The sequence below is a fragment of the Falco punctatus genome (genome assembly GCF_963210335.1).
Source record: "Falco punctatus genome assembly, chromosome: 13".
Classification (NCBI taxonomy): Eukaryota; Metazoa; Chordata; class Aves; order Falconiformes; family Falconidae; genus Falco; species Falco punctatus.
The window spans coordinates 2,525,008-2,548,165 of NC_137593.1; the positions used below are offsets into that span (position 1 = coordinate 2,525,008).

The 23,158-nt window shown below is 46.3% G+C and overlaps 2 protein-coding genes across 10 annotated transcripts in view; both read left to right on the top strand.

The window, feature by feature from the left end:
* Positions 1–12,031, top strand: part of MFSD1 (major facilitator superfamily domain containing 1) — a 49,088-nt gene extending 37,057 nt beyond the window's left edge. For 8 of the 9 annotated variants that reach the window (XR_013931810.1, XR_013931811.1, XR_013931813.1 and 5 more), the window contains 4 exons: positions 124–312; positions 3,750–3,888; positions 4,635–5,623; positions 7,388–12,031. The gene's annotated coding sequence lies outside the window, so the exon portion shown is untranslated. The remainder of the gene's footprint in view (positions 1–123; positions 313–3,749; positions 3,889–4,634; positions 5,624–7,387) is intronic. The other variant, XR_013931812.1, reaches the window with a different exon arrangement.
* Positions 12,032–12,170: 139 nt separating this feature from the next.
* LOC308072813 (schwannomin-interacting protein 1) overlaps positions 12,171–23,158 on the top strand; it is a gene marked incomplete at its 3' end in the record, with an annotated part of 204,589 nt that continues 193,601 nt past the window's right edge. The window contains exons 1-4 of the mRNA XM_080410232.1: positions 12,171–14,580; positions 14,977–16,159; positions 22,085–22,162; positions 22,706–23,001. The remainder of the gene's footprint in view (positions 14,581–14,976; positions 16,160–22,084; positions 22,163–22,705; positions 23,002–23,158) is intronic.

Here is a 23,158-nt window from a genome sequence, read left to right on the forward strand (position 1 = left end):
AAATCACCATAGTAACATTGCAGGGAAAATAGTGTGCCTTGTATTTTTATCCTGTGCTGAAATACCAGGGCTGGCTAATATTTTTCTTACTTTTGTCCACCTCTCATCTATTACCGCTTGCAGAGGCCGGAGGAGGTTGTACTTTCGGCTTCCAGATGATTGCAGTTTCTCCTGTGGATGTGTGCAAGACCCAGTGATGCTCATGGAGAGGGGGAGCGCGTTCTGCAGCCACTCTATACACCACGCTGCTCTTGATCCCTTGTGCTGACCGCTGCAAGCAAGACGAAAGATAGTCCTTGCTTCAACCAACTGGTAATTAAATGGCTCAAACCCAAGCCCTGTTTTATGCACAGGCAATTGAGAAATGGAAGAGTAAAGTTATTTCAGGGTGTTGTGTAGAGAGTATTGGGCTTGCGTTGTGCTGCCCTGGGGGTTTGCTCCCTGCAGAAGGTCTCTGCTCTTCGGCTCCCTTGTCATTCTCATTAATTAATCTTCTGTTCAATAAGCATTTGTCTGTTTAGATGGGTGGCTTTGCAGGTAAACTGATTTTCCCCCTTTCTTTCAAGAAGGCTAAGGAAATTAGTTCCCCAAGCAGATCTGTGCATTTTGAGGGGGATATGACTGTGATTTTGATGGCAGCGATTGCTGAGCTCTGTTACCTTCAGGTGCAAAAGCATAAGGAGCACAAACTATGGTCTTGCACCCAGTGTGGCACAGGGTGACCAGGAGCATCCTTGTCCCGGGGAGGAGCAGGATCCGGGATCAGGTGACTGGTCCCAGTGCTGCAGCTGCACGCCTGTTGGCCCTCACCCAGCGGGGGGCTTGCCTGGGGGTTTCCCTGCTCGTTAAAGTGGGCTCCACTGCCTTACATGAAATGAGAGAAAGCTCTTGTGCAATAGTACATTGGTGAGTTAAACTCTGTGATTCTGAAAATAATAATTGGGTTGCCAGTATGTGTTTAAACAAGGGATAAATTATACGTGGGTTTTGGCATGCAATTTCACCCCTACTGGTCCAGAAACTCATTACAAAGGTAGGAGTGATCACGAGCCAAGATTTCCAGCCTCCATTCTCTTTCCAATAAGACTTTATACTATTGCGTTATAATCTTCGGCTGATATCAGCATGTATCATGCCCTAACTGCCACGGGTGATAAAACATTTGACAGGTTTCCACATCCCCGTTAAATAAAACCCTGTAATGGTAAATCACCTGGAGCAGCGTCCCTTGGCTGGGTACCGAGCGCGTTGTTTTTCAGCCTGAACCTCTCTGAGATGTGAGAGGTGATATCGCGTGCTTGCCCGCCCCGTGCAGCGCTGCCGCCTCCCTCAGAAATGCTGGGGATGGTTTCGGAAGCCCTTACAGTTGCTGTTGCAGCTTCTAAGAGCAGGGGATCCTCCTGCAGTGATTTTTCCAGGGAAGTCCTGCTGTGTGGGCAGCCAGCCCAGCATGTCTGAGCTGCAGCGGGAAGCTCCTCTGCAAACCTTAATTCCTTCCCTTACCCCCCTGGCAAATAGAAATCAGCTGCTCTACTTGAGTTATTTTGCTTTGATATGGAGAGGAATAAGTTAAATATGTTCCTTGAACTATGGCAGAATAGTGGGTCAAAAATGTTGATGGTATTTTTTTTCTGATCCAGAAAAAAAATAAATAATTACCGTCAGGGGTATATGCTGAGAGGTGTCATACGTACAGCTTCCACAAAGAGAGCAGAGCTTTGGCAGGGGTTAGAAATCCCTCTTTGGCATGATGATTTGTGGCCGTGTTGCTGCGTTATTGGGTTGTCAACTTGGAAGAAAAAAAATACCCCTGTGCTTTCATTTATTATGCCTGGGAAAAGGGCCCCCGTTGCTCTTCTCGCTCTTGTCTTGATCCATCATGATGTGCAGGCGCGGGGAGGGAGGCTGCGCGCTGGGATCTCTGCTCCCCTCCTAAACACTTCTGCAAGTGGTGGTTTCACTTATGGTGACGTGGAAGGTGAAAGCTGGACTCTTCCAGCCGCTTGCCTGCCGTTTTTGAGGTATTTATGGGAGAAAGCGGAACCTAAATGTTTGAGGAAGAAGGCCAGAATGTCAGCTGGGATATTCCTTGTAGAAATTCAGAGAGGCGAAAAAAATGGGCCACTCTGGACTACTTTTGGCTTGAATTTTTCCTGTCCTGTACAAAAAAAAATGCTACTGGAGGACACGGGCCCCAAATCATTAACAAACCCATCTGCAGACCGTGCGCTGGCACAGATGGGCGTTTTGCTTCAGTTCTTGATTAATCAAAGACAGAAGTGTGTGTTTGCCTGCTCCTTATGAAGAGAAACTGTTCCATAGAGAGCAGTAAAGCTTGTTTTGGCACTTGAAGCAAAACCTCTTCTCCTGGAGCAGGTTGCTTGGTGGTGTGACCAAGGTCAGGAGTATAAGCATGGGACGGGGCTGGGTGCTGAAGGCAGGGCAGAAGCAGCTCCCGTCAAAGCAAATATCTGTGCGAGGAGTACGCAGTTTGGGTTGCAATAGTTAGATATATAGGTAAATAATAGGAAAGCACTCAACTCATAAGTGCTTACCGTCAGAATATTCATGCATCTTTGCTGTTACAAAATGCTGTTTCATATTACTCCTCTTTATTGCCTGCCTTCACGTGTTTTGTTTTTTGGGAAATAGATTTTTAATAGGCTGCTTCAGCAAACAGGTGTCAATTTACAAATGCTCCGCTATTTACCTATACATACAAAATAATGAAGTATATATATGTAGTAAAGTATACCTACTTGTCATTGGTTCCCTTTTGGGTACTTTTTGGGTTGCTTGCACAACTCAGCATTAGTGAAATCTACCCAGGCAGCACGCTGGAAGAGATCCCCTTACCATAATGTGTTCAAAATGGGGTTTAAACATCCTGCAGGCAAAATGTACCACATGCAATTTCACTCCCAGGTCACGTTAAGTGCAATTACGTTTATGTGACTCTGAATCAGTTTCCGTAAGTATCTGGGCTATATATTTAACTTCCCAATGAAATGGCTTATGCTGTAAATATTGAGGCCATCCAGGGTGATTAAATATTAAAAATGACATTTAAAGAAAGCCCCAGTTGCCGTGTGCATTGAGCTTTCACAGCTTTTGGCAAAGTGCAGGCTGATAGCCAAGCTTTGCATCTGGCCACTGATGCTTGTTGCTGTGAAAAAAGCAAGACCCCCCCCCTAAGGAAATCCCACCTGGGGGTTACAGGTGGGTGTTGGGGCCCTCTGTGTCCCCAGGACAAGACCAGCAGGGCCTGAGCTTCAATATCTTCTTACCTCTCCCTTGCTCAGCCAGCATCTGGCCAAAAATTTCCAGCATCACAGAGAAGAAATAAACTCTCAGGTCCCGAGGGCAGCCCTGGTGATGGGAACGGCTTTGGTGACTCCAAGAGGGGGCAGGATTGACCCTATGTTACTATCAGTTTGCAGGGGGTTTCTCCTGCCTGTGAGCCCTGGCGCGAGCATGCTATGGGGCAGCAGATTTACTAGTGAGTTTCCGAAGAGCAAACCAGAGCCAAAGCACCCCAAACCCGCAGCAGACATGCTTTCCCCTGCGGCGTGTGCTGGCTGTCGGGCAGGGAGGTGCTGGGCTGGCCGAGCGTCCTCTCTCAGAAGGTTCTACCTCGCTGAGGGGAGGGATGGAGGCACTGCTCCCGTGGGGGGGTGGTTGTACCGGGCTGGGCAGTGGGATCAGTATGTTATAAAGTGCTTGGTAAATTCAATCTTTATTCCGCATAGCATCTCTCCAACAACTGGCATGAAATTCCTGAAGAAAATATATATGGAACAATTACGACGGTCCATTTAAACGGTACAGAAAATGAAGCAGATTTAAGGAGAAACCTTAAAACAGCCTACTTGCTTCAGGTATCACAAGGTAATTCATTCCCCTACAAGGAGCACAGTAATAAAGACTAAAGCTCTCCTGCCCAGGGTTTGACTTCTAGAGGTCAGGACTTTCACGAGGAGAGAAGTTGCGGAGTAATAACTCAGGGAGAAGGCGCCTTACCCGAATACAAAGTCTTTCTATATGTAATAAAAATCCAGTGCACATGCAGCCCTTGGCTCCCTTGTAATCAGAATTAAATAGCCTGACAGATACTGTTGATTTTTCAAAATTACCTTTGTACTGTACTATTAAATTCTACAACAGACCTAAATGCGAAGAGGAGGATGGGGAGGGAGGGTGGGTCTGGGCACAGGGTGGTACCCAGCCAGGGGTCTTGTGCAGGGGCAGCAGCAGGGGGTGGGGGGGCTGTGGGGGCTGTGGTCCGGCTCAGTGTCATCTCTGACATGGCTTTAGGGGGGTCCCAGATCCAGCCTGGCCTGCCGTGGAGACCCGTGCCTGGCGTGGAGGTGGGCAGGGGCACCAGGAAAGCACTTTTCTGCACCATCCAGTGACACCGAGCATAATTTTTTTTAATTACCCTCCCTGACAAGGCTTACTGTTTGTCAGTCCTGAAATAAAGAAGTATTAAAAGTCAGAAATTTACAGGATCTGCGCGCCTGTGGGAAGGGCGTAATTTCAGGCTATTGATTTAAAGGGATATAAATCAGAAGGGAATAATAAATGTAGTAGCTGTCAACTTTAGGATTGCAGGTGACGTGTGTTTTATTTGGTAGGGGTCTTTTTTTGGAAGAGCGTATAGCCATCATTTGTTCGAAGTGGGAACAGTACAAATGGGCTGCACACTGATCTTTGTCCGAGTGGGAATGAGCTCCTGACCACATCTCATTCGTCATCCCAAAACCCCATGGTGTCTGGGAGGCTCATCGGTCTGAAGATAAGTTGCTGCCTCTGCATTTCTCATGGCTCCGACACGCTTGCAGTTCACTCTGTTCAGCAAGATAAACCTGTTGTAAGCAAAATGAAGGAGGCGGTGCATGAAAGGACCCGGGGCGCCTTTGCACGTTGGTCTCGTAACGGTTGTGTTCCCCGAAGCAGAGTGTGTGGAGAGGGCAGAGGAATCTGTGGCTTCCAATAAAACCCCACTCCAGCTAAAAGAACCCCAAACATACAAATGACAGCTGTCACGCTATCGCAGAAACCATGTACTGAATCTGAAAATACCCAACACAGCTAAAATGCTGGAAGAAATTTTACAAACCGTTAGAGAGAATGAAATAGTTGGGTGCCTTCCATGCTGGTGGTTGAAATTCATTGCAACTGTGCTCATATTAGTAGCTTCAGTGACATACAGTGAATACATGCTAATTTTAACCTTCCATCTGGAAACATCGCTGGTTAAGTGGAAGTGTCCTCATCACACTTTATTTCAATAGGAAGGTACTTGAGGCTTTTGGGAACTTCAGATTTGAAATGACATGTGCAGAGCGGCTGAAAACCATTTATTAAAGCAGTATTGATGTGCACGTTTTAGACTTAAGGCTTTACCTATGGAGCTGGAGGTCTGCAAAGCCAGGTGCAGGGGAATGTTCCTCTGCACGTCTGCTGATCGCTTTTATTATTTGTGACAACCTGGTATGTCCCCAGAGGTCACGAAATATGAATCCCCTTCAATGGGTTCCCATCGAGGACAGTCACGAAGAAGGATTCTTCTCGACTCAACACATTTTTTTTCCAAAACCCCTGATGCGTTTTGACTCAGCAGGTGAGTTGCCACTTAAGTTTATCCCCCAGTGGTCTTGAGAGACTTTTGCAAGCAAGTCAGTGTCTGAGATGAGCAAGAGATTTTGTTCAGGTTCCTCTTGGGTGCCAGATTGCTTTCCAGCTGAGAGCAGGTACTCGGTTTGGGCCTGGATCTTGCACTAGAATATAGGGCTGCCTACAGCTCCTGGTGGTTTAATTTATTTCTGCGCCCCCCCCCCCCCCCCCCCCCCCAGTATTTTAGTCATTTAGCCACTCATGAATACTGTGAACAAAATTTTTCATACGTTTTTATTCCAAATGATCTTCAGATCTGCAAGAGCTGTGGGCTTTTTATGTGCCTGCCGAGGTTGCGCTGAACCCTACTCAATCTGCATCTCCAGTAACACTTCCCAAAGCTGGAGAGAATATTTCAAAAGCCTGCTCTGACGTTAACCCTTTCTTTTCGTTGCTCTAGCAGATCAGCTAGGTCTGCATGCAACCCCAGGCTGGAAACCATGGCAATGTAAGATAAATTAAAGGTGATTAAATGCTTCCCTGCTTCCTAGGGTGAAGGGCAAGTTGGGACACCACAGCTAACTAATTGGTCCTGGGTTATAGAGGAAATCTGTGGTATAGTAGGTACTTGAGTTGCATGTATGAGGCAAGTGTCCTGTAATTGCACCTTCGGCAGGCTGTGGATAATTCTGTTGCTTAGCTGTCAATGGGATAATGGACTTGCTTGTTCCCTGCCCTCCTTGGAGAGCAGAGTCGATGTGCGTGTTACTATGACCACAGGAGCAGTGGAAAATAGTGATTCTTCTTGCCCCGCCATTGCAAATGGTGGTTTGAAGGTGGACATAGCCTACCCCACATCTGCCAAGCTGGCAGTAGCGTGCGGTGAAGCCGATGGGCTGACCGTGGGGGTGGGGAGCCCTGGAGCATAACCTGCTTTTAACGAGAAGGCATCAGTGAACGTCGTTAATTTCTCTGCCACGCCTGTTGGCAGCAGCAGCGTGGCGTGTGTGGCTCCCCCGGTGCAAAGACTGGAAGTGGATGCAGGCTCGTCATATCGGTGCTTTTAGGGAGACTGTAGTGGAAAAGGGAACAGATGTTGTGACTAAATTGTCTTTTTTTTGTTCATTTAAGCTTCTCATCTCAAATGTCAAAGTATTAAAATCTCAGTCCAGGAAGTTACAGTAAAAGAACTGAGCTCGTAAGCAAAATTTTTGCCTTGGCTGCTGCTACGTGTATTTCTCTGCAACTGATTTTTTTTTTTTTTTTTTCTTATGGGACTTGAATTCTACTACTTAACTCTGTTAAAAGACTATCCAGATACAATTTGCCCTTGAATTAACAGGCACCATCATGTCCCCCTAAAGCATGCAAATAGATTGCAAGCTTGCGGGGGGTCAGGCTCAGGTGAGGGGCTGGTTTTTGAGTTTTCCTGAGCAACAAAAGAGCTGAATGTGCTGGTATGCAAATCTCCTCCCCTGCAGATCCACCTGCACCGCATCCACGCAGCTCATCAAACGGAATATCTGAGACAGTTTACTGAGCTGCTGGGTCCTGTCTGCTGCTGGCTGGGGAGATGGTTTTGCAGCTTGTCCCTGTGATGCGGGAGGGGTGGTACCAGCCCACTGCTCCTGCACCCACCGCCCCATTTTCCCCACCCCTGCCGGTGAGGGGCCAGCCGAATGTTGCTTTTCTGGGGATAACATTCTTCTGTTTGTGCATGTTGATTTGAAATCTGGGTAAAAAGTTAGGCTAACAAGTTTTAACTTTCTAGGACTGCATTACAAGCCACACCTCTTGGTTATGAGTATGTGGGGAAGGGACATGAAACATGCAAGGTGAATTCTGCAAGAAGCTACCGAAACCCTGGAGCCGGGGATCACAGCGGAGCCCGTGAGGCCTCCCCTCCTGACCAGAATACACCTGCAAGCTAAGTCTGATTTACTTGCCCTTTCTTTCTGAGGGACGTGTGGGTTTCTGCTCTCCCCCCGGCCGGTGTGGCGGCCACACGCGAGCCAGCCGCGTGCTTGGCTTTGCTGGCTGCAGAGGGCACTGACGTCTTTCAGTGCAAGCCACTGGCCTGGCCTAATTAGCCACAAACTAATAAAGAGACGTTTTGACATGCGGGGAAGCAAACATCGGTTTTGTGCAGTGAGAAACGTTTATGATGGAAAAACTGTTCTTTTGCTTGGTGTGCACGCTCGGCAGCAGTAAATCTGACCGTCACTTGTAACAGGGGCTTACTTAATGGCACCTTCTTCTACCACCCGCTCCCCTTCCACTCCTCAGAACCGTTGGAGAAGAGGCTCAATAACATAAACTCTCCCCAAACTGGTGGGTATTGCCTGTGCCACACTGCCTGTCAGCCCGGCACAGCCCCCAGCTCCTGCCTGTCTCCTGCCTGCAGGCAAGAACTATTGATTAGCTCACTGCTGTTAACTAAGCACATGCAAGATGGAAAATGCTAGCTTTATTTTAATGAATGCCTTTGAGTAAGTGCTTTTGGTAATGCTGATATACATATATATATATTTTTTTTTTTTCTTATAAGGGTCCATGATACTGCAGAATCTCCTGGGGTTAATACAGTTTAAAAACACAACTGAGCTGGGTAATAGTATTTAAAATAATCCAAACACTGCTGTTTTATATGTGAAGTTGCCTCTGGCTTTGTTCCAGTATAAATCTACCTGGCTATTAACTCTGCCATGACTGATGTGATCCTTATTTTTCAAGGATGCATTAAGGGGAGCTGTGATTGAAAGATGGCATAAAAATTATGTGGTGTTACTGCTGAGATATCTCTGATTATAGCTGCCTTTTACATCTTCTGTAAATTTCTGTGTTTGCTGTGTTATTTCACTGCAAGGGTTTGTAAGTATTAAATTAATTTGGCGGCATGAGGTTCTAAGAAGCAGAAGATATTTGTGTGCCAAGAAAAACGGTAAACACAACCTTATCTGAACTTGATCTCCTCCTGGGGAGCCTTGTTCCTGCAGTAGGTGAGTAGCTCGAGGAAAGGACCTAATTCAGGGTGCAGTTGTGGGACTGTTGACTGATGGCAAGAGGAGACGTTACAGCAGAAATGGATTTGCTTTAGATAAAGTTAATTTTTCCTTCCGTGGTTTCCCTGAAAACCTAGACTTCATCCGTAGGGTGTCGCAGAACATACATCTGTGCGTGCGTATCCACCGCCTGGTTTGTTTAGCTGCTTCTGCAGGGTCTGCCTCTCCTCTGATGGCTAGGATGTGGAGCAGCACCAGGAGGGTTTTAGTTTATTTAAGATGCAAATGATGGAGGTCACTCAGGTGTTCGTAAATGGCTTTCTGGCTAACCCCGGGGCTGTCACAGCCTGCTTCAGAAGGGGCACATCAAGTAAGAGGTGAAGGTTGGAACTGTGTAATTGAAAAATAAGGCCAACAGAGCATCTGGTTTGCTTTCTGCTGCAGCACGAGACTTCGCCTCTACCTTGCTAAATAGCTCTTAAGAGAGATTATCATTAAAATCTGGCAGTGACTCAATTGGAGTACATCTGTGCAATGTGAAATCAAATCTTTATTTGAGTATGGAACACTTGGATCAGCTGACTGCCCGGTTTGTAGGTTTAAAAAAAAAGGGGGGTGGGGGGGTGGGAAGGAAATATATAGAAACAGTATTAAATAAACCCCCTTCTCAGTGCAAAGCTGGAATGATGAAGGTCACTACAGCAATTCCTCCTCTGGTGAGCGACCAGGTCCCCAGCTCTGCTTCCTGTTCACCCTCGCACCCCTGGGAACTGGCTCAGGAATTGCAGAATTGGTGTAACGCAGTTTTTCCTGCTGCTGGGACATGCAGAAATACAGCCCTGCTACAGAAAGCCATCACCGTGGCGCTGCCTCTGCCCAGGGCAGGATGCTCGCAGCCACGAGAGGGGGGCCGGCGCTGAAGCAGGGTGGCCGAGCCCCAGGAATTAACAGATGAATACAGCAAACAATACTACTAGTGGGATATAGGACAGAGAAACAGAATGGATTATTAACTAGTCTGTGTTTGAATGAGATGCATTTTATTGCCCTTGCATGTTCTGTTCAGCAGAAATTCTTCTTACGGTCAGGGACATGGCTTAGTGGTTGACTTGGCAGTGTTAGGTTTGTGGTTGGACTCAATCTTAAGGGTCTTTTCCAACCTAAATGATTCTATGATTCTCTGAAATCAACTGAGCTATTGACTGTGACTGTTAGTTCTTACATTGCTGGATCCAGCAACTGTACTTAAAACAATTCAACAAATTATTATTTTGAATGAAGAATTATTGTCTGATGGAGAACATAAATGATCTAATTTTTTTGCTGATCACAATGCCAGAACTTGGGTATTTGGAATCAAAAGTGTTTGCTTGGGAAATGTCAAAGCTGCTGCCTTCTGAATTGTGTGCCTAGAGGAACAGCAATGCCCTTGGTGTGAAAGGCTTTGCGGCGCGGTGGTTGGCGTGTGCGGGGTTGTGCCCTGTGGGGTTAGAGACCAGAATCACGCCTTCGCGTCTTCTGGCCCATCAGAGCTCATAGGCAGGTGCCAATGGAAAGCGGTGACCGCTGGCAGAGAGCTAGCCATGATCCTCCTGGCAGTGATCTTTTCTTGGGGTTGATCCTGTGTCTTTGCCTTTGCTAGTCTTCACGTTCGGTGAAAATGGAGGGGAAAAAATCAGCCCAGCGGTAAACGGCTGAACAGAAAACAGCGGAATACATTTTTTTCTGTACACACATACACTAAATATTTAAATGAAAAAATCCCCTTTTTAGATATTGCATATCTTTTTTCTGTAAGTAATGTTTTTTCCAGTCATCTCAATTCAAGTGTATTAAACACAGTCCCAGTAGTAACTGTTCTTCTGCATAATAGCAATCTGAAGAAGCTAACATGCTTGCAACTATTTTTTTCCAGCAGAAATAAACCAGAATTTTGTGGATAGTGAAAGTGATGAACTTGATGTGTGCAATGAGGCAGAATGTTTTGATTTTTTTTTTAGATACTTACTCATTTAGTAGTTGAAAACAAGAAATGATGGATGAACAGTACTGGTTTTGAATAAATATTATTCTGTTTCCCTCAGTAATTCTTGACCTGTACGCAAAATTTCTTGTTAGAAAGATTAGGTCATTAATTACATTAAAAAGCAAATAATAAGTCCCATTATGTGTCCTGCCTTTAAAGAAGAAGTTTCTGGGAACAGAGAAGCTTGGAAGTAGTGGTTTTAATTTCCACCACAGCTTTAATGCTTCACGAAAGACTTGCTTTTTGTCACCAGAAGGCAGAGGGTGCCCTTTGCTATGGAGTGTGCAGCCAGCTGTGGGCTCTGTGTGGAGCTGGGCCCTGCCGCCATGGCACCGCGCTGGCACGGCGGGCGCTGCCCCGCACAGCCGTGTTCCCACTTCGTCGCAGCCGGCGGTGAGGAAGGGTGCAGCTGCCTGGCCTGCAGAGAGGCACGGCTGTGGCTCCCGCAGGTTGTGCCGGGCTCCTGGGAAGGCACTGGAAACACCAGTGGTTCCTCCAGGGCATGGGCTTCAGCCAGGCCATGGTGCTGCGCGTGGGGGGGGCTGGTGGGTGTGCGGGGCCGGCGTGGTGGGACGTGCCAGCCGTGCTCTTCAGGCCAAGCAGTGCCGTGCTTGGCCCCGGCTGCAGTCAGCGCTCGTGGCGGTGTGCTGTAGGCCGCCGTTTGCCTGCCGTCGGCAGTAAAAAAGACGTGTTTGCAGGGGTGTCTCTGTGCAATGGAGCTGCGAATGTCACACGGGCTATCATGCTGGTCGATGTGATGCTTTTAGGAAGAGTTGTGCGCCTATTTTGGCATCAGTTTCAGGAGATTCAACCCTGTGCAAACATTCCCTAGCATTTTCTCCTTCACCAGTAAGGACATGAGTTTCCTTTTGAGGCTCCCCAGGACTCTGAAAGCTTTAATGTCCATTAAAAATGCACGCTTTTTAGATTCCTGCTTCATCACGCTGTCAGCTGCTGTTGAGCTGCCGTGGGGACGGGGAGGGGTGGCTTTGCTGTGTGTCAAGCAGTCGGCTAAAGATGCCTCGGCTCTGCGGGGGGTGCTCAGAATGAAGGCTTTGCAGCGCGGCACTAATCGCTTCGGGAGGCAAGATTGACTACTCTTCAGCTGGGAGGGAAAATTATAAATACAGATATCGGAGCGAACACATTTTTGATGACAGAGGCTTTAAGACCCCTGAGAGGCGAGAGATCCAAGTCATGATAGGTGCACCTCATCTCTAAAATTAATTGAAGGTCAAATGAGAGGGAAGGCTAATGTCCGTGGAGTCCTTGGTGTGACATATTGTTGCTGAATTCCTGGGAAACATGTGGCACCATCTTAATAGTGAGCTTCCAAAAAAGCTAGAAGTGTTAGATTCAGGAAAAAAAAAAAAAAAAGAGATAAGAATGATTAGGTGGCTGAGAAGCCTGGTGGAGGGGGTAATTGCTCACTGTAATTGAGGAGGAAGATCAAAGGAACTTGACACGAATGCTTGACTTAAAACAGTGGGGGGAATTACAAAGAGACTTAAGAAAAAGTAAATTAATTAAAGGGAAAAAAAATATCCATCTGTTCTGTAGCTGGAAGAAGTCATTTAGACCTTTTGCTGGTCCAAAGACCACCTACTCTTTATCCTAGGGAAGGGTAATCCATCATCCCTGCAGCCATGTGTGTGGATTTGGTGCAGGACGCCCAGGCTGCTTGCGCTGTGGCAGGGGAGCAAACCACGCGTCATGGTGCATCAGCTTATGGAAGGCCATATCAAAGTACATGTAACTACTAAATTATTATTTGTACCCAAAATTATAGAATTAGGTAGTTTTGAAGGCTGAAAAACAGTGTTACAAAAGGGGGTGGGGGTGGGGGTGGAGGGAAAGTTCAGGAAGAGGCGTGCAGGGGGAGAAAACCTCTCATCGATGTTTTCAAGCAGTGGAACTGCCCCGTGAGAGTAGCGTGTGCTAAATGAAAGGCTAGAGCGACATGCTTGCTTATGCTGAGTAAGCGCTTTGATCCCGTTGATTTTAGTGTACCGATGCATGCTCATGCTATTTTACTCCTTGAGGTACTTGAAATGCCTGGTTTCAGTGGGTCAATTGAGGAGTAATCCTGCTTAACACGAGGAGCAGCGGTATCGGAAGACAGCAAGGCTGTTTATGTAAATTCAGGTGGTCTCAAAGTATTGGGTTTCTGTCCTTTACCAGTGACTTCAGCATTACTTATAACTCTAAGGAGGTTTAGGCATTTGTTTTCATGTGGGCAAAATTTATCATTGACTCCCTTGTAAGACAAATGGCTGTTCAGAAGCTTGCAAAGTAACAGTTTCACACTAGCTGTCCAAACGTTGTAAAAGCCCTGTGACTGTACGGGGTGTGTGACAGGCAGGAAGACTTAAAGATTTTCCTTATGACTGGAGGGTCGCGAGCCTGATCCGAAATAAAGGCTGTGTGTAAAGGACTTTCAGAACACATACAAAGCAACTGAAAAACAAAGGTGGGTGATGATCTGTGGGACTTCCCTTGTGCAGGTGTGATGTAATTGCACCCAGAGATGCGCTGGGGTGGGAAGTGATGCTGTCCTTCCCTTCCAAGTCAGGAGCCAAACTAGCAAGAGGCTCCCGTGAGCCCCTCCAGCATGTCACAGGGCAAGCGTGCTGCTCCACAGGGAGGAGAGGGTTTTGCCTGAAAGGATAAACACGCCGTCACCAAGGCTAGTGAAAATGTCAATTCAGTGTCATACAGGTTAGCCCAGGCACCGTCCATCAGCGTGCCTGCAGCTTTTGAAGTCTTAATTTATGTTCCAAGCCCCAAATAGCTAAGATCAGCTCGTGGGAAAGAATACAGTGGTGTTCAGTTAGTGGCATTGTTTAACAACCTCATTTACAAGGGACTTGGAGATGGTCCGGTGGGGTAGCCCACGTGCATGTGCCTGAGGACAGGCAGCCCAAGCTGCCCCCTGAGCTCAGCAGGACTGTCCTACAACTCCCCTGCCCAAAACATACACGCTCCCTCCCAATAATTGTTTTATTCAGATGTTGCCGTGACATCGGCCAAAAAATCCAAGGGCCTTTGAGAGACACTGATATTGTAGGTGGCCAAGTATGTTAAAAGTGCATTTGGCTACTGCCCTGTGTCAGAGCTATTCCTTTTCCTCTACCTAGTGTTGCATTGCTACTCTGGAGGCTCCGATCATATCATGATTTATGTGTGAAGAGCTCCTAGTCTCAGGGGAACTCTTCAGAAGGGAATAATTTCTTATTAAAGGGGAGATTGAAAGTCGTTTTTGGATATTACACATTGAACAGTCAATATGTAATGCACATTAAACTTGCCAGTCCCAAGTCTATTACTAATTTTCCAAAAAGGAAATTGTGGTTTCTTTGCTGCTTCTCTGCTTGGCAATTTCCTAATTTTATTCATTTCCTAGATCGTCAGTTCAGCATTTGAGGGTTTTACAACCTCTAGAATCTTTTGTGGAGCAGGAGCACAGCATTTCATCATTGTAACATTTGCCTTCCCCCTTTCCCCAGAGAAGTTCTGATCCTGTCACTGGAGCTTTACCTGGGTGGACAGATGCTTCCCAAGGTGCCATCAGCTTTTCCCCCAGCTGGAGGCAATATGAAGATTTTCCAGTGCTTATTGTCTTTTTCTGGGAAGGTCTCGTTTGAAGTTAGATCGCTGTAGACATTTTTCCCTCTGCAGTGTAAGAACTTGCTGCCTTTGAAGTCTTTGGCTTTGCCATGTCCTCCCAGCTGATGGCACATCTTCATCTCTGTAGGTCTGGACCACTGTGAGCTGCACTCGTATTTCTGCATGCTGAGGAGTGGAGATGGCACCAGAGCACCCAACCTCCTGCCGTCACCATCTCACAGCTCTGCATGGAGGGTTAACTAAGCAGTTTTCTAACAGCAACGAGTGAGAAAGTTGATGAGATACGCCCTGCGTCCTGTATACGTGTGTGCATGTATATACTTACACCTACACACAGAAATAGAGACAAAGCCCTTGTGCGTATATATATGTGTATGTATATGTCTATATATTACACAAATATATATAATTCTAGAAAATTGTGTTCCCCCCTAGCAGAGTTTCTGTTCCCCCTTTTTCCCACAGCACCCACCAAACTGTAAGTGCTTTCAATGATGAGCGTTGAGCTTTGGGCTGGGTGGGAGGGTGATAAGCGACTTACGCAGAACTCCTTCTGGAGGTGAAAATCAAAGGAATACGCAGCTTTTTATTTCCCTGGGAAAAAAATTATGCACATTGTTCAGAAGACAAAGGCAGATCAGTAGATTGGGTATGATGGCGGTATTTGAGATCATGACTTTGTGTGCTTATTTTAATTTTTTTTAGTGTTATAACAGAAGTGCTGCTTGTCTGCAGTGCTGGTGCAGACAGAAGGTCATGGCTGAATCCACACCCGTTCCCTTCTCCTGAGGATAAGGCACAAGGTGACTAATAAAAAGCTGTATCCCCCACTTTTCGGAGCTCCAGCTTGCACCTTCTTAAAAAACCTGTACCGCTTAATAATTTATTGCACGTTTTCCCAGACCTCACCAGCATTTCTCCTGCTGCGGCAGAATGGACCAGGTGGTGCTCAGCCCCTGGGTGGTCAGGGCTTTGGGCCCTTCCCAGGTGACCACCCCCAGACCTCCCTGTCCTGGAGGGGAGACAGCGCTCGGGGTGAGGCGCTGCCATAGCTGTGCGGCACACCTCGGTGTTCACAGGGCACGCGCACCTGCCCCCGCGCCTTTGGGTTTAATTCCTGTGCAGCAGCAAGACCAGGGCTGCACTACAATCATTTAAAGATGAGGAAAAATATTGTCACATGCATATGTATTTTTAACCGGGCATCAATTCACTTTTTGGCATCAAAATGGGTTTCCGACCCAATGTTTCGGTGCTGGGCTTGGCTCAGGCTGGCCTGGGAGCCCCAGCTGGCGTGTGCGGTTCCGGCATCCTCAGCTGACAGCAGGAGGCCATTTGCATGTTTTGCTCTTGTTCCTTGCGTCTTCATGCCTGGAAAGCAGATAATTTTCTGGGAGATGGTAAGTGGCACTAAGAACAGAATAAGGAGACTGGAGGCAGGTCGCCTCTGTTCACGGGAAAAAGTTAATAAATGATGTGACAGGATGGTGTAGTATGAACATAACTCTCTTTTGATCTTCACTGCTGGCTTGCAGATCATGTGAATTTAAACAAATTTGATGATACCTCAATCTATTAGTGATACATGCTGTCGTTACAGGTCTTTTGCGTTTCTGTTTATAAAGTCCTATTTAACACGCAACAGTCAAACTGTCAGCAGTCAGCCAGAGAGTTATTGTTCAAACCACAGTTCATCACGTATCTTATTTCTTCCTAGACTCTTCTGAGTTTGTATCGGAATCTTTATCGTTCGCTAATGAGAGTTGTGGAGATTTGCGAAAGTGAGGTCTAGTTCACCTTGGCATTGATGAAATGTCAGTAACGATAAATACAGCACTTGCTTTGTGCTGGAGGAGAACTCGTTTCCTTAATGAATAAAGATATAAAGGTAATACAGAAGCTATCACAATTTTCTTTGATACATGAATTAACCTGTTATTTAACATTGCTTCTATGCATTATCATCCATGGCAATTCCTGTTTGGAAGCATCCACAAGCATTTTAATGCTACCCAGTCCCCAACAGTCTCTTTCTACAGAATTAAGTGTCTATTTTTAAATATAGTCTTCCATTTAAATTCTGTTAATATCTCATGCAACTACAGGTTGCCCCTGATTTGGTGTATAATCTTCAGTCTGTTGTCTATGGCAGTAATCACGTAGTAAATTTTGAGAACAATTAAGCATTGCCATAGCTGTCAGAGGGCATTGGTCTTCTGGGCGTCACTTTGGAGAGCCTCTGGGGCGTTATCTGTGGCTCTCATCCAGACCTTTACAACAGAAGATTTCATATATAATTTTGTGAGGGATTGTTCAACAACACGGGCACAGCAGCTCGGTCTGATGGTGAAATGATAAAGTAGTTCTCAGAGTGAAAATAATAATAAAAAGAAATAAATCCAGGACTCTATAAAGAAGAGGTGGTTGTGCAGAGAAAGGGCAGACTCTCCACTGTAAATACTGGAGCTGGTAGAAAGTCAAGAGTAGAGTAGGTAATGGGCCAATTGTTAATTTTAAACAGGGTTTAACTACTGGGCACTCTGTGCTGGTTGCTGCTCCATGCCAAGGGGGTGGTGGATGCTGAAGGTGATGCTGAGGAGCACAGCAGGGGGCCGGTCCCTGCCAGGCCAGTGCCAGGGGGCCAAGCCGGAGAGCCATGAAGGTTCCCTCCTGCTCAGAAAATAATTTTTGGGATAGTCGCAGGGGAGTGTGAAGTCAAAAGTTAGCATTTTAGAATAAGTGTGCAAGTCAGTGGCTTTAACTTTAATTAGGCTCTAGGGGTGTGTTTTATTCAGACTGCTACTGAGTAGAGAATTTGTTCAATAAAATGGCTAAAGTCCTGGTCAGGATGAGCCTGCCGAAAGCTCAGCTGCGGATCCGCGTCTGTGTTAATAGCATTGGCCTCACTGGTAGCAAGTTGCCATGTGTGTCTCTGCAGTTGGGAAGCTGAGCGGGCTGCATGGCTCGCACCGGCTGCGGTAACGTGCAGTGCCTGCAGTGGAGCCACGCTTGCCTTTTGGGCTACTGCCGTGACTTGCACGTGGAGGTGTGTTACCATTGACAATGGCAATAGGATGAATAAAGACTGTCCCTGGGAGCTGGTGGCTATGCGCTACCATGGATGGAGACGCACCTCGGTGCAGTGCAGCAGCAGGGCTGCGCGATGGCTTTTGTCCCAGGGCGTCCATGGGGTGCCATGAGACACTGCCCAGCGCCTGTCCTCCCCGGCGCCCGCCTCACGGAAATTCGCTGGCAAAGGGAGAGGAGGAGGAATTTCAGTTAAGGTGGGCAGGAAAGACAATTAGAGAGACTGGACCTGAACTCACATTAATTTGTGGGTGTGTGTGAATTTCTGCATGTGGCTTATCCTCCTCTGCTTTCCCCAGCACGCCCAGCTGAGTGCCTGGTGCTGGGAGGCGGAGGCAGCGTGCCTGCTGGGGTTCCTCGTCATGGTCACTGGTCGTACTGTGTGCGGGGCTAGTGTGCGGCTGACGCCCGCAGAGGTGATATATCCTAATGAAACGTGGTGGGTTTCAGCTCAACGTTGGACCATGCAGGAGTGTGTGCATTTTTCAGCCTGCTGCTCTGCTTGGTGGAAGCTGCTTAGTGGCAGGTTACAACTTGGGATCTGGATTGCAGCTCAAGAAATCAAAAGAGGCTCAGGGGGATGTCCTAATGTGAGATTATTACAAGCTGATGAACATCGAGCAAGGCTTGAATTAGAAAAGATTTTACCCCAGCTCAAAAAGTGACTTATCAGTATTTGTCTAAATTAGAGCAGAAATTGCAAATGTTTCCCAGGTGACATTTAATTTGCATAAAACCCAATAAATTCAAAGTTCACTCATCTATTATTTTGTAAAATGAGGTGTGGTGTGTTGCTCACGTTTGGCTTTGCTCTGATTTTGCTAACAAACTTGTTGCCAGTGTAGTGCAGGCACGTTCAGAGGGGTCAGAAACCTCCCGCCCCACGTGCAGCCCTGGGGCAGGAGAGTTTGCATGGGATGGGGATTCAAAATGACACGTTCCCGGCTAAAAGAGTGAACCCCTATACAGAGGTGGTATGGTTTTTATAGGTTTATGCACAAATCAAAATACCTTATTTTCACCCAGTTGAAATGATTTTTTTTTTTTTTTCAGCCCATCACATACTATGTAGTAACAGATTGCCTCTAGGAAAAACCATCAGTGTTGAGATGTGAAAGCAGTCTCCCGCATTAATCCAGACTGATCTATATGGATTAATGTATTGATTTTTGCCTTAGATAACAGGAAAGTTTCTTGCAGAGGTGATGGGTATTATGAAGAGATGTACAGAAGCTGGTGATGCAAAGGTCTTTGTTCAGTTTGTTAAAACTCATTATGGTCTTTCTTGCATAATCTGGTATTATGCAATTTCATTTAAAAGAAAAGTTGAGTATATCTAAGGGTGGTCCCTATAATTACCAAATTTCTTTGAAAACTCAATTAAGAAGCCATCTGGCTTAGGGATTTTATTGACCTGTCACAGGCTAATTACGTTGAAAATTTAATCTTTTATGATTATCATTAGTAACTGCCCAGTGCTTTGAAAAAACCTTTTGTCTCCAAGTGTTGCCATCTTTAAATTTCAGAAAGTAATGAGGGGAATGTTTTTATAGCACTAGAGGAAATGCTCTCTTAAGAGTGAATTCCAATATATTATAAATGTAACTGAAATAAACAGTAGTCAGGAAATGTGGAAGCTTGTTTTTAGAGCCCTAATTCAGAAAACACTTGAAAGGGCTTGAATACGCATGTCCTTTCCCATAAAAATATCTTGAGAGCACAGGATTTGGGGTTAGTACTTTCTGTGCTCTGGCAGACAGGAATGTCCCGTGTCCTTCCATGTGCTTCACCTTTTGGCATCCCTTCTTTGTGCAGGCATCTGCAGGCTAGAAATGAAAGCAAACTTACAGACCAGCAATTTTGGGAAGAATATTGTTGGCCTGTGGTTTTCATCTTGGTTTTGTTTCATGTCTGCACGTTGCTGGTGCTTCCCTGTAGCTGCTGAGCTCCTGACCCACTGAGCAGCACCAGCTGTATGAGCATGGTCAGATCAGCTTGATGAAGCCTTGCTTGGGAATAATGAATCTACATGTGAAGTAGGAATGGAAATCCATGTTATCTTGAATTTTAGGTGATGGCTCGGGAAGCGCTCAGTCTGCCTGTTCTGCTGAAGCAACAGCCAGGAATGCTGGAGGAACGTGCCACCATGCTGCTTCTGCTCCCTGGTCTGGGTTATGCCTGTGGGAGCTTCAAGCATGCCTTTGGGTTGTAGCCTAAGGGTGTATCGCAGCCTGCCCAAGGAGGGTGAAACCCCACTCGGGTCCCAGAGCTGGAGAACCCAGGCGTCAATCTCCCTGCCCATCCCACGCGTCCCATCTAGGCAGCATTGCTGGGTCAGTCCAGGGTGTTTTGGCTTTGGGCAGGCCGAGTCCAACCCATCCCCACCAGTCACGAGGAGACGGCGTTTCCTTGCTGGGACACCCTCTGGAAAGCTCCATCCCCCTTCTCGCTCCTTTGGCTCTGATGATTTTCCATCCTGCCCTTGCATCCCGTAAAGAGTTCCTCCATCATCTCACTATTAATTATGGATAGCATGCCAATATTCTTGAGTGTAAACCAATTAAAATAAATTACATTCAGGTGGGCATTAGGGCATATCGCTTTCATTTCCCTGAAGCATCTCGCAGCGCTTGTCAGCGGGCGACAGCTCCTTCCTCCCTGGGGATTTTCTTTTGCACGGAGAGCTTCCCGTCGTGGCTCTTTGAAAGGGTTATTTCCACCGCTGGTTATTTCTTAGCACGCACCTTCTCGCTGCTCGTCGCTTTGGAGGCATATCGATACGAGGCAGCTGATGGCCATTGCTGATAACCCGGGGCCGGCTGGGCGATAGGGGAAGTTTTTACATTGGCTCTTCCAAACGGGTGGATTCTGGCAATTTATTAAGCACTGTAAGGAAAAAGTTTTCCATCCCACTTACACTTATGAGGACAGACACTTCTGTGTAAGCAATAATTTATCAAAGGAAAGTACTGCACTAACCTAGTATCATTTGTTAAACCCATGTTGCCTTATATCCCATTTTCCGGCTGTTCGTGCCTTTTAAAAATCTCTTTTGATCTCTCACATATATCTGAGTCAGACTAAGAGGTCCCAATCTCTTTCCCTTCGTGGCTTAGATATAAATGATGCATTTGGAATTCTTCAGTGAAATATGTAAAACCTCAGTTTACCAGATAACAGCATGAGATGCTGAGTTCCAAGCTTGTTTTAGGATTTATTGGATTAAAAAAAAAATTACCTATTAATGACTTATTATCCACTGGAGTCCTTTAATATGAATTACTATTACCAAAGAAGTACTATTTTATCTGGGTTTGCAGTTAGCCTTCCTCCATTGGCTCCTTAGTGCAGCTAATTTAGCAAAATTGCATTTAAATGAGTCCCTGATGAGAGACCCAGAGTTCACATTTTTCTTTTAATAGACATGTTAGTCTTCCTGCATGCTAAAATTCCATAAATGGCTCTTTACTCCTCACATGCGAGACAGCTATTATATATCAGCCGGTGCATTATATTCCTGGCCTCACCTTGGGGAATTACCGAGTAGGCATGGCGCTGCTTTGAGCTGAAAGACAGGCTTTTTAAATTGGATAATTTATATTTATATAGTGGTCGGTATCCTTTATCCGAGAAGCCTTGTAAAAAAAGCTTCTTTCAACAAAGTTAATTTAAAAAAATAAATTAATTCAATACAGGTAAGATTATGTTTTTTCTTCAGGCTGAAGCCTTTGAAAGTTAAATTGTTTTAATTTTGGGCTTGCTGTTGCCAGCCTGTTACGTAGTCCTGTGAAATCCTGCTGCTGGTGCACAAAATACTTCAGCTGGTGAAAATACGGGGATGATGCAGGGGTTCTCTCCCCCCCAGCCTCAGTGTGACTCCTATGCGGTTCTGGCTGGAGGGGAAAAGCCGTGGGAGCACGGCGGGTGGATGTGTCCGTTCTCTGGGCAGGGCGGTAGGTGGGGGCCAGCTGGGATAAGGGGCCGGAGCCACAAAGTCCTCTGAAGGGTTTTGCACCATCTTATGTGTCAGAGGAGCATCTGCTCTGCAGGGCCCTTGGGCTGCGGCAGCCCTGGGACTGGTTTAGTAGCAAAAGTTGTAAGTCAGTTAAAATACTCCTCTTACTCCTGCCTGGCCAGTGGAACTCTGCAGCTGCTTTTTGGTGCTGGGAGGAAAAAAATCCCTAGCTTTTCTCTAGTGGTTCCTACCCACGGCAGTCTAATCTGGATTCTGTGCGTTGCGGGATGCAGTATTTTCTGTGAGTGCAGTGCAGTGTGCTGCAAGAACCAGCCTTTACTGCGATGTGCTTAATTCTCTGCCCTTAGGATGAGCAACAAGAACATGTTTTGGTTCTAACTGCTCAGGTGCAGGCCTTGTGTCGCCTGCAGCTGTCTGTAGAAACATGCAGAGGAATTTGCCTTCGATACGTGAAGAAAAAATAGTAGGGCGGTCGCCTGTTTGCAAGAGGGGCTTTGCATCCTTGTGGGACTTACTTCTTTTGAGATGGTCCTTGGCAGAGACAAAATGATCTAAAAGTGGCAGGTTTTTAAAATTTTCTGTCTGAAGCAGCTTACATTGAATTTAGTTAATAAAAAAATAAATTTATGTTAGTGACGTGATTTTCTTACTTGTGACTACAACATCTGTGCTATTGATATTTGCAGACTTGTTTGCAAAAAGCTCTCGTTCAAGGCAAGGCTCTCTGTTCTGTAACATTTGCAATTTTAGGGGTTTCTCTTGCCCCGAAAGCTGTGCTTCTGCTGCACGTCGGACAGGTTGCCAGAGGTGGATGGACGAGAGGTGCTGGTAAGTAACTGGGATGCGTGGGGCTGGGCAGCAGACAAGCCTGAGTCCCATCGTCACCCCATGGATGTTCTTTGCGCAAAATCCTTGAAGTGGGAGCCTCGCATCAGTTGTGGGAAGTGGTGGCCAAGTCCTTCATTACTTGAAAAATGCAAATGAAGGCAAAGTGTGGGTGGAAATGGTGGGTTTCTGTTTGATTTTATTCATGGCAGGAATGCCATATTTCACATAGATGGGCAGTGTCATGTCCCCTTGTACCTCAGTGCCACCTGAGCAGTCTCCTGAGGAGAAAATGCTTAAGTTGTCCCTGTAACGTCAAAACCTCTCGGGCAGACGATAGAGCTGCAGCAAATGTTTTGGCTGCTGTTCCTGGCCCAGAAAAAAGGGATGGTATGGGTCAGGGGAAATATTTTATGAATTCCTATGAATTTTGGTTAAATACTTCTGGTTGGGAAAAAATCTACACAAAAAATTTCATTTTGATATTTCAGAGAAAAAGATTAATTTAATTTTATTTTTTACTATTCCAATTTGTTTTATTTCTAGTGCAACCATCCTATATGTCAAGTGCTGGTATTGATCACAGAGTTCTCGTGATCCATGTTAAATTGGCTTTGGCAGATGCTGATGTCTATATAAAAAAGAGAAAATACAGCCACAGCCTGCTTCAAAGAGGGACTTTGGTGGTGTTGGCTTTTCTGCCCAGGGGACTTCTCCGGCAGCCTCCGGTGACCCTTTATGGTTCAGTTACACATTGCCACCAGGACGATGCTGTGCTGCTGTTGAGATCTTTCCTGCAGTGTACATGCTCTGCCACTTGCCATGTGCTCCAGGGAATGCAGGTAAATCTCCCCTGCTCCTTATTTTTGGGGTTTCCTGTATGTCTTGAATACCCTGCTGGCAGCGGAGCTGCTTGTCGTGGTGAGCCTTTCGGAGGAGGCTCCCCATCGATGCCATCCAGGCTCCTGCCACAGCGCATCAGTCAGGTCCAGGCGCAAT